The sequence below is a fragment of the Arachis hypogaea genome, chromosome 11 (genome assembly GCF_003086295.3).
Source record: "Arachis hypogaea cultivar Tifrunner chromosome 11, arahy.Tifrunner.gnm2.J5K5, whole genome shotgun sequence".
NCBI lineage: Eukaryota > Viridiplantae > Streptophyta > Magnoliopsida > Fabales > Fabaceae > Arachis > Arachis hypogaea.
Window position 1 is genome coordinate 93,699,732 of NC_092046.1, and position 11,558 is coordinate 93,711,289.

Here is an 11,558-nt window from a genome sequence, read left to right on the forward strand (position 1 = left end):
AGTTCTATTGTAACGACCCAACTTCCAGAACGTCATGATCGTACAAAAAATAAGGCGTTACTAACCTGTTTTCCTTTATTAACTATTTACTATTGAGCCTTTAGTTCGATATCGCGATTCAGTTTTGTAGAAAATTCTAGAAAAATTTTGTTTTTGTTTATTAAAATCATGTCAAAGAATCAACAAGCAATGGTAATCACATAATTATTAATATTAATATCTGTCATACAAAAGATTTTAAATAAAACTCAGATACAAATTCTATCCCTCTGTATAAAATAAAAATCTTAAGCAATAAGGGCGAGGGAACTCTATAAAAGCAAATTAACTCATACACTTAACTCATGAATAAATTCTATAATCGCCTGTAGCTTCAAACTGTGTCTTCGAACCTGGGTTACTGAAATGGTGGAAGATTTTGGGGTGAGAACAAACCACACGTTCTCAGTAGGGAATGGGAATGCCGTAAAAGTAATGATTAACATGCAAATAATTAACTTTGCTTAATAAACATTCTTTGTCAACCCTTTGAAATACTTTTTAATCTTACTTTAGATAAATAGTTACTTTCTTTAGATTCCTAAACCCAAAACAGATCTCAATCACAAAATTTGACATACTAAATATCTTTCAGCCACATAATTGATTCTCAGTCACAACAAACAGTTATCAATCATCTCTATACATTCACAAATTACTAGCACAAGTAAGAAACTCAATTAAACACACAAACAAATCACAATAAAACAAACAACACAATCACAGAGAAGTAATATAAGCAAACACAACCAAATGCAAATGCAGAACCAATATGATCCATGTCTGTCATAAGCAGGCCATGAGCTCACGTGTCGGTTTACACCCTGTAGCCCGACACTACCTAGGAACAAGTCCCAGATATGGCTTCCCTTTGTGTCCTTAGTGCATATGTGTCGGTGGTAAGAATACCGCTCCTTCGTGACTACCGGCAGTCGGCGCAAAGCCCGACCCCATAATATACGCCCAAGGGGAAACAGTGATTCTCAGTTCGTGGGCGTCCCCGAGATCAATTCACAAACAAACAGAGATGTTCAGTTCGTGAGTTATACCCGAGATCAATACACAATAATTCATGGGTTATTCCCGTAATCAATGATTATCAGTCCGTGGGTTTTTCTCGCATATAAATCAAATAACAATCTATAGGTTTCCCCAAGATCAATGATCATTCAGTTCGTGGGTACTTCCCAAATTGTACCAATTATCAATTCATGGGTTTTCCCCGTAGTTAAACAACTAACAGTTCGTGGGGTTTTCTCGTATTTTATCACTTTTCATTTTCCGTTCTAAATCACAACAATCCACATATCAATTCTTCATTCTCTCTTTCCCTTTTAGTTCTTAACATTTTTCTTTAAACCTTTCTTAACTTTCTCAGGCATTTATCCATAAAAATCTTAACCATCAAGCCAGTCATAATCTCTACTTTAGCAATCTTGACTCAAGCCAACTTTTAAACTATCTTTCAGCTTAGTTCTCTATCAAAGACTCAGGAAAATCATTTATTTTAAATTCATTAAACACTTTTCAAAACATAACCTTTTATTAGAAGTAATCAAATAAAACTCTTTCTCAAATTTACTAATTTTCCAAAGATTCAAAATCATCTCTCTTTGCTATTCAAATTCAAATATTATAAATTCATCAAACTTCTAAAAAGTAACCCTTTATTTCAAGCCCAAAACATAATTCTTTTCATATTGAATCAATCTCAAAACATAGTTTCTTTCTTAAATAATTTAATTTTGAAACATAAACCTTTCTTTGGTAAGTCGAAATTAAAATAGAATAATTCTTTTCTTTACTAAATAAAGCTCAAGTAATATAATTTTCCAAATTCAAAGCTTCTAAAATAACTTTTCAAATGAAACCTCAGATTTTTATAAAATTTCGGCAGCACCTCCCCTAAAACTCGGACTTAACCACCCTTACGGGTTCCCTCTTCCTTCACATCTCATCAAACCTTTCTCAACAATTCATCAGTCCTTTTCTCAATAACTATCATACAGAATATTCTCAATCAAACAGAAATTCACAACTCACAATAAATAGTAATTCGATTATACTCTGTGATTCCCACATAATCCATTAATTCAATTCATTTCTTATCAATTCATAACTAATTTCCACATAATCCGTTAATAACTTCCATTGTATCAATTCATCAATTATTTTAACCAAAGGACTAACAGTTTTTCACTTTCCGAATTCCCAAAACATATTATCACCTAACTTAACCAAAATCCTAGCAATATTGATACCAAAACACAGAGTATGTATTATTTACATAATTCCAGTTCTCTTATAATATGTTCACCCAAAAATTCTGCTCCATATAATTCCCAATTATTAAAAGTTATCCTTATACTTTTAGAGTTACTGTTCTTATATTTAAATTCAGATTTCATAAGATAAATTTAATAATCAAGCTTCAATTTGTTAACAGTTCTCAAACTTAATTCTAATTAATCATGAACCAACATTAACAACTACCAAAACCAGTTCCAACCAGTCACAAGTCAATTTCACAGCCATTCTGATACATCAAATAACTAAAAACAACAACAAACACTTACTCTCCATAACCAGAATACAGCCACACAACTCAACTAATTCAGTATATTCACATGGAATCAAAACTTTTTAATAATCCCATCAAAATCAGAAAACACCAATATCAATTACAGCTTCAAACTAAAGCAAATCTCATCAATTAATTACTCACGACAACGAAACCAGTCAATATCACAGCCATAACCCAAACTCAATTCACATTCGCATCCAACTCCAATCACAACTCAGAATAATCACCACAACTAACTCTTCTCAAATACATTTCACTTAATGATTAACTCTTCATATCTCAATTAATAAGTAAACTTAAATAAACCACTAATCGCAGCCACAGTTCAACCAATTCCAACCTGTCACAAATCCATTTTACAGCCATCCCAATATATTAAATTTCTAATTCAATATCAAACAATTCAAAGTAATTCATTCAAGATCAAAATCTCAGCCAACTCATCACAAGAAAATCAGTAATCCAAAATACAATTCACAACCAGATTTCAACCAATTCAGCAATATCACATAAGATCAGAATTTCCAACAAATCCACGACCGTTACACTATATCAAATAACCAGCACATCAGTCAATTCAATATAAATCCGTCAAAGATCAGAATTCCAGTCCGTTTGCAACCATCAAGTAAAACAGCATATGGCAACCAGCTCAACATAATCAAATAACAGGATTCTCAATAATTCCAAACAATTAGAAAATCGGTAATAATTACAGCCTCAAATCAAAATCAATATTACCAGTTTAATCACCATTCACAACCACATTTAATTTGAATCATAACTCAGAAAAATCACAATAGCTAACCATTCTCAAGCACATTTCAAGTCATTATTGTCAATTAAGAAATTCTTAACTATTATTAACTATTTTCACTTATCCAATAACTTTGTAGGCATTCTAAATTAAAAACGTTAAATCTCCTACCTCAATGTCGCATTAACAACGCAATTAAACCAAGCAGCAGCCTCGGTGACATTTTTCCTATGAGTTCCCTTCCTCTGGCAACAACACAGCAGCTCGGGACCTACGTAGCAGCATCAGAATCATCAAGAGCGGCTCCAACATTGGTTCCTAAGGACCCCAACAGCAATATCCACGGCGGCAGAGGTTTTGGTACTGCAAAAATCAAAAGCAGAGGCAGAACAAAGGACAACGGTGAGCAGGAACTAGCACCAATTGCATCTGAATCAAAACAGCAACTTCGGCAGTCTCAACTAATACCAGCAGCAGACTTTACTCATGGTGATGGCGACCACCAAGACAACAGGGACGGCTCACGGCGGTGGCGACGGATCCTGGCCGTGGTGATGGTACGACAGTGCGAACAACATCCACCCTTCTCTCTCGGACGCACAGGTTCGGCCCTGTCTCTCTCTCCTAACGGTCTTGACAACGACGGACCCCAAGTTGGTGGCAGAAAGTTCGATGGCGTTTGGCCTCTGCAGCGACGGCAGCGAAACGCCGGTGATGGCGGGTCGGACAGTGGCTAGACGACGATGTGGCGCAGGTCCTTCTCTTCCTCTCGGCGCTGCTCCTTGCCTCGGCTCTGGTCTTCCCCCGCAACAGCGTTGGCGACTAGACGGATCGGCAGTGATGCGAGCTTGTGGCTCCATGAACAGGACGGCGCCGTGATGCAGCTCGACGGCGAGGCGTGGCGGCAGCAGCTCTTCCCTCCAGTTCGACAATGACGCGACGGCGGCACTGGGACGTTGGCGCGGCGGCGAGGCATGGGTCGATCTCTCTCCTCGCTCAGATCTCCCCTCCCCTCTGCTAGCAACGGTGGCAACGGTGGCAGTGGCACTGGTGCACGAAATTGTGATCTCCAGGCTCGAACAAATCCTGGTAATGGCTCCAAAGCTTGGTGCTCTGATCTTAATTCATAATTGTCACAACTTCGATACAACTAACCAGCAAGTGCACTGGGTCGTCCAAGTAATACCTTACGTGAGTAAGGGTCGAATCCCACGGAGATTGTTGGTATGAAGCAAGCTATGGTCACCTTGTAAATCTCAGTCAGGCAGATATAAAACAGTGATATGGTTTTCGAATAATGAATAATAAAATAGGGATAGAGACACTTATGTAATTCATTGATAGGAATTTCAGATAAGCGAATGGAGATGCTTTCGTTCCTCTGAACCTCTGCTTTCCTGCTATCTTCATCCAATCAGTCTTACTCCTTTCCATGGCTGGCTTTATGCAAGGGCATCACCGTTGTCAGTGGCTACATCCCCTCCTCTCAGTGAATAATATGCTCACGCACCCTGTCACGGCACGGCTATTCATCTGTCGGTTCTCGATCATGCTGGAATAGGATTCACCCTCCTTTTGCGTCTGTCACTAACGCCCAACAATCGCGAGTTTGAAGCTCGTCACAGTCATTCAATCATTGAATCCTACTCGGAATACCACAGACAAGGTTTAGACTTTCCGGATTCTCTTGAATGCCGCCATCATTCTAGCTTACGCCACGAAGATTCTGGTTAGGAGATCTAAGAGATATTCATTCTAGCTTATTTCATGTAGAACGGAAGTGTTTGTCAGGCACGTGTTCATAGGGGAGATGGTGATGAGCGTCACACATAATCATCACCTTCATCACGTTCTTGGGTGCGAATGGATATCTTAGAAGCGAAATAAGAAGAATTGAATAGAAAACAGTAGTACTTTGCATTAATCTTTGAGGAACAGCAGAGCTCCACACATTAATCTATGGAGTGTAGAAACTCTACCGTTGAAAATACATAAGTGATAGGTCCAGGCATGGCCGTGTGGCCAGCCCCCATGGTCTAAGAACAATGCGTTCCAAGATCCTCAAAAAGACTAGTAAAAGGTCCTATTTATAATAAACTAGCTACTAGGGTTTACATGAGTAAGTAATTGATGCATAAATCCACTTCCTGGGCCCACTTGGTGTGTGTTTGGGCTGAGCCTAAGTGTTGCACGTGCAGAGGCCATTTGTGGAGTTGAACGCCAGTTTCTGTGCCAGTTTGGGCGTTCAACTCTGGTTTTGGATCCTTTTCTGGCGCTGGACGCCAGATTTGGGCAGAAGGCTGGCGTTGAACGCCAGTTTACGTCGTCAATTCTTGGCCAAAGTATGGACTATTATACATTGCTGGAAAGCCCTAGATGTCTACTTTCCAACGCAATTGGAAGCGCGCCATTTCGAGTTCTGTAGCTCCAGAAAATCCACTTTGAGTGCAGGGAGGTCAGAATCCAACAGCATCAGCAGTCCTTTTTCAACCTCTGAATCTGATTTCTGCTCAAGTCCCTCAATTTCAGCCAGAAAATACCTGAAATCATAGAAAAACACACAAACTCATAGTAAAGTCCAGAAATGTGAATTTAACATAAAAACTAATGAAAACATCCCTAAAAGTAACTAGATCCTACTAAAAACATACTAAAAACAATGCCAAAAAGCGTATAAATTATCCGCTCATCACAACACCAAACTTAAATTGTTGCTTGTCCCCAAGCAACTGAAAATCAAATAGGATAAAAAGAAGAGAATATACTATAAATTCCAAACTATCAATGAAACATAGCTCCAATCATATAAGCGGGACTTATAGCTTTTTGCCTCTTAAATAGTTTTGGCATCTCACTTTATCCGTTGAGGTTCAGAATGATTGGCATCTATAGGAACTCAGAGTTCAGATAGTGTTATTGATTCTCCTAGTTCAGTATGATGATTCTTGAACACAGCTTCCTTATGAGTCTTGGCCGTGGCCCTTAGCACTTTGTTTTCCAGTATTACCACCGGATACATAAATGCCACAGACACATAATTGGGTGAACCTTTTCAGATTGTGACTCAGCTTTGCTAAAGTCCCTAATTAGAGGTGTCCAGGGTTCTTAAGCACACTCTTCTTTTGCTTTGGACCTTGACTTTAACCGCTCAGTCTCAAGTTTTCACTTGACACCTACACGCCACAAGCACATGGATAGGGACAGCTTGGTTTAGCCGCTTAGACCAGGATTTTATTCCTTTAGGCCCTCCTATCCACTGATGCTCAAAGCCTTGGGATCCTTTTTATTTGCCCTTGCCTTTTGGTTTTAAGGGTTATTGGCTTTTTCTGCTTGCTTTTTCTTTTTCTTTCTATTTTTTTTTTCGCCTATTTTTTTTTTTTTCTGCAAGCTTTGTTCTTTGCTGCTTTTTCTTGCTTCAAGAATCATTTTTATGATTTTTCAGATTATCAAATAACATGTCTCCTAGTCATCATTCTTTCAAGAGCCAACATATTTAACATTCTTAAACAACAACTTCAAAAGACATATGCACTGTTCAAGCATACATTCAGAAAACAAGAAGCATTGTCACCACATCAATATTATTAAACTAAGTTCAAGGATAAATTCGAAACTCATGTACTTCTTGTTCTTTTGAATTAAAACATTTTTCATTTAAGAGAGGTGATGGATTCATAGGACATTTATAACTTTAAGACATAGTTACTAACTACTAATGATCATGTAATGAAGACACAAACACAGATAAGCACATAACATAGAAAACGAAAAATAGAGAAAGCAAGAACAAGGAATGAATCCACCTTAGTGATGGTGGCGTTTCCTTCTTGAGGAACCAATGATGTCCTTGAGCTCTTCTATGTCTCTTCCTTGTCTTTGTTGCTCCTCCCTCATTGCTTTTTGATCTTCTCTTATTTCATGAAGCATGATGGAGTGCTCTTGATGTTCCACCCTTAGTTGTCCCATATTGGAACTCAATTCTCCTAGGGAGGTGTTGATTTGCTCCCAATAGTTTTGTGGAGAAAAGTGCATTTGAGGCATTTCCAGAATCTCATGGTGATGAGCTTCATACGCCTCTTGAGCTCCATGAGCGGGCTCTCTTGCTTGCTCCATCTTTTTCTTAGTGATGGGCTTTTCCTCTTTAATGAGGATATCTCCCTCTATGTCAATCCCAGCCGAATTGCATAGGTGGCAAATGAGGTGAGGAAAGGCTAACCTTGCCATGGTGGAGGACTTGTCAGCCACCTTGTAGAGTTCTTGAGGTATAATCTCATGAACTTCCACCTCTTCTCCAATCATGATGCTATGGATCATGATGGCCCGGTCTATAGTAACTTCAGACCGGTTGCTAGTGGGAATGATTGAGCATTGAATGAACTCCAACCATCCTCTAGCTACAGGCTTGAGGTCCAATCTTCTTAGTTGAACCGGCTTGCCTTTGGAGTCAATCTTCCATTGAGCTCCTTCTACACATATTTCCATAAGGACTTGGTCCAACCTTTGATCAAAGTTGACTCTCCTTGTGTAGGGGCGTGCGTTCTCTTCCATGTATGGCAAGTTGAACGCCAACCTCACATTTTCCGGACTAAAATCTAAGTATTTCCCCCGAACCATTGTAACATAGTTCTTTGGATCCGGGTTCTTACTTTGATCATGGTTCTTGCTGATCCATGCATTGGCATAGAACTCTTGAACCATTAGGATGCCGACTTGTTGGATGGGGTTTGTTAGAACTTCCCAACCTCTTCTTTGAATTTCATGTCGGATCTCCAGATACTCATTTCTTTTGAGTTTAAAAGGGACCTCAGGGATCACCTTCTTCTTGGCCACAACATCATAGAAGTGGTCTTGATGGGCTTTGGAGATGAACCTTTCCATCTCCCATGACTCGGATGTGGAAGCTTTTGCCTTCCCTTTCCCTCTTCTAGAGGATTCTCCGGTCTTGGGTGCCATCAATGGTAATGGAAAAACAAAAAAAGCTATGCTTTTACCACACCAAACTTAGAATATTGCTCGCCCTCGAGCAATAAACAAAAGAATAGAAGAAGAAAAAGAAGAAATATGGAGAGGGAGAGGGAGATGTGGTTTCGGCTAAGGAGAGTGTAGAGTGGTGTGTTTTGTGAATTTGGTGAAGAATGGAGGTCTTTATATAGGGAATGGAGGGGGGTTAAGGTTCGGCCATATGGGAGGGTTTGGGTGGGAAATTGGTTTTGAATTTTGAAGGTAGGTGGAGTTTATGAGGCAGGTTTATTGGGAAGAGTGGGTGGATGTGAGTGGTGAAGGTTTAGTGGGGAAGAGAGCTTGAGGTGATTGGTGAGGGGTTTCTAGGGAAGAGTGTTTATGGGGTTGTGTGAAAGAGAGTGGTGAGAAGAAGTGAGTGGAGGTAGGTAGGGATCCTGTGGGGTCCACAGATCCTGAGTGGATCCTGTGGGGTCCACAGATCCTGAGGTGTTCAAGGCATTTACATTCCTGCACCATTAAGCATGTAAAAATGCCTTTGTACCCAACTCTGGGCGTTCAGCGCCAGGTTGGTGGCCATTTTGGGCGTTCAACGCCCATTTGTGTGCCATTTCTGGCGTTGAACGCCAGAACCATGCCTGTTCTGGCGTTCAGCGCCCAGAAGCTGCCTATTTTGGGCGTTCAGCGCCAGAACCATGCTCTGTTCTGGCGCTGAACGCCAGACAGATGCTCCTCCAGGGTGTGATTTTTCTTCTGCTGTTTTTGATTCCGTTTTCAATTTTTCTATTTATTTTGTGACTCCACATGATCATGAACCTATAAAGACACATAACTAAGAAAAATATAGTTAGATAAATAAACATTGGGTTGCCTCCCAACAAGCACTTCTTTAATGTCAATAGCTTGACAGTGGGCTCTCATGGAGCCTCACAGATGGGCAGAGCTTTGTTGAGACTCTCCAACACCAAACTTAGAGTTTGGATATGGGAGTTCAACACCAAACTTAGAGTTTGGTTGTGGCCCCCCAACACCAAACTTAGAGTTTGACTGTGGGGGCTCTGGTTGACTCTGCTTTGAGAGAAGCTTTTCAAGCTTCCTCTCCATGGTTGCAGAGGGAGATCCTTGAGTTTTGAATACAAGGGAGTTCTCATTCCATTGAAGGACTATTTCACCTCTGTCAACATCAATCACAGCTCTTGCTGTGGTTAGGAAAGGTCTTCCTAGGATGATGGATTCATCCTCTTCCTTTCCAGTATCCAGGACTATGAAATCAGTAGGTATGTAAAGGCCCTCAACCTTTACTAATACATCTTCTACTTGTCCATAAGCCTGTCTTCTTGAGCTGTCTACCATCTCTAGTGAGATTTTAGCAGCTTGCACCCCATAGATTCCCAGTTTCTCTATTACAGAGAGGGGCATGAGGTTTATTCCTGAACCAAGGTCACACAGAGCCTTAAAGATCATGGTGCCTATGGTACAGGGTATTATGAACTTTCCAGGATCCTGTCTCTTCAGAGGCAATGTCAGTTGATCCAGATCACTTAGTTCATTGATGAACAAGGGAGGTTCAACTTCCCAAGCATCAATGCCAAATAATTTGGCATTCAGCTTCATGATTACACCAAGAAACTTGGCAGTTTGCTCTTCAGTAACATCCTCATTCTCTTCAGAAGAGGAATACTCATCAGAGCTCATGAAGGGCATAAGGAGGTTCAATGGGATCTCTATGGTCTCTAGATGGGCCTCAGAGTCCTTTGGTTCCTCAGAGGGAAGCTCCTTATCGATCACTGGACGTCCCAGGAGGTCTTCCTCCTTGGGATTCACGTCCTCCACTCCACTTGTAGGTTCGGCCATGGTGCTGATGTCAATGGCCTTGCACTCTCCTTTTGGGTTCTCTTCTGTATTGCTTGGGAGAGTACTGGGAGGGATTTCAGTGATCCTTTTACTCAGCTGGCCCACTTGTGCTTCCAGATTTCTAATGGAAGATCTTGTTTCATTCATGAAACTTACAGTGGCCTTAGACAGATCAGAGACTAGATTTGCTAAATTAGAAGCATTTTGTTCAGAGTTCTCTGTCTGTTGTTGAGTTGATGATGGAAAAGGCTTGCTGTTGCTAAACCTGTTTCTTCCACCATTGTTAAAGCCTTGTTGAGGCTTTTGATCCTTCCATGAGAAATTTGGATGATTTCTCCATGATGAGTTATAGGTGTTTCCATAAGGTTCACCTAAGTAGTTCACCTCTGCTATTGCAGGGTTCTCAGGATCATAAGCTTCTTCTTCAGGAGAAGCCTCTTGAGTACTGTTGGATGCAGCTTGCATTCCATTCAAACTCTAAGAAATTATATTGACTTGCTGAGTCAATATTTTGTTCTGAGCCAATATGGCATTCAGAGTATCAACTTCAAGAACTCCCTTCTTCACAGGCGTCCCATTACTCACAGGATTCCTTTCAGAAGTGTACATGAATTGGTTATTAGCAACCATGTCAATGAGTTCTTGAGCTTCTGCAGGCGTTTTCTTTAGGTGAATGGATCCACCTGCAGAAGTGTCCAGTGACATCTTCGATAGCTCAGATAAACCATCATAGAATATATCCAGGATGGTCCATTCTGAAAGCATGTCAGAAGAACACTTTTTGGTCAACTGTTTGTATCTTTCCCAAGCTTCATAGAAGGATTCACCTTCTTTCTGTCTGAAGGTTTGAACATCAGCTCTAAGCTTGCTCAGCTTTTGAGGAGGAAAGTACTTGGCTAAGAAAGCCGTGACCAGCTTATCCCAAGAGTTCAGGCTGTCTTTGGGTTGAGAATCCAACCATAATCTAGCTTTGTCTCTTACAGCAGAAGGGAAAAGCATGAGCCTGTAGACTTCAGGATCTACTCCATTAGTCTTAACAGTATCACATATCTGCAAGAATTCAGTTAAGAATTGAAAAGGATCTTCAGATGGAAGTCCATGAAACTTGCAGTTCTGCTGCATCAGAGAAACTAATTGAGGTTTCAGCTCAAATTTGTTTGCTCCAATGGCAGGAATGGAGATGCTTCTTCCATGTAATTTGGAATTAGGTGCAGTAAAGTCACCAAGCATTCTCCTTGCATTATTATTATTTTCGGCTGCCATCTCCTCTTCTTGTTTGAAAATTCCTAACAGGTGCTTACTGGTTAGTTGTAATTCAGAGTCCTTTCAGGTTCTGGATCTGCTTCAACAAGAATATTCTTGTCC

At 40.3% G+C, this 11,558-nt stretch overlaps 1 non-coding gene across 1 annotated transcript; it reads left to right on the forward strand.

Annotated features, from left to right (window-relative positions):
- Nucleotides 1-10,952: 10,952 nt before the first annotated feature.
- Nucleotides 10,953-11,060, forward strand: LOC112725298 (small nucleolar RNA R71). Its single transcript, XR_003164415.1, has one exon. It is a non-coding gene; the product is annotated as a small nucleolar RNA R71 (small nucleolar RNA).
- The last annotated feature ends 498 nt before the right edge of the window (nucleotides 11,061-11,558 follow it).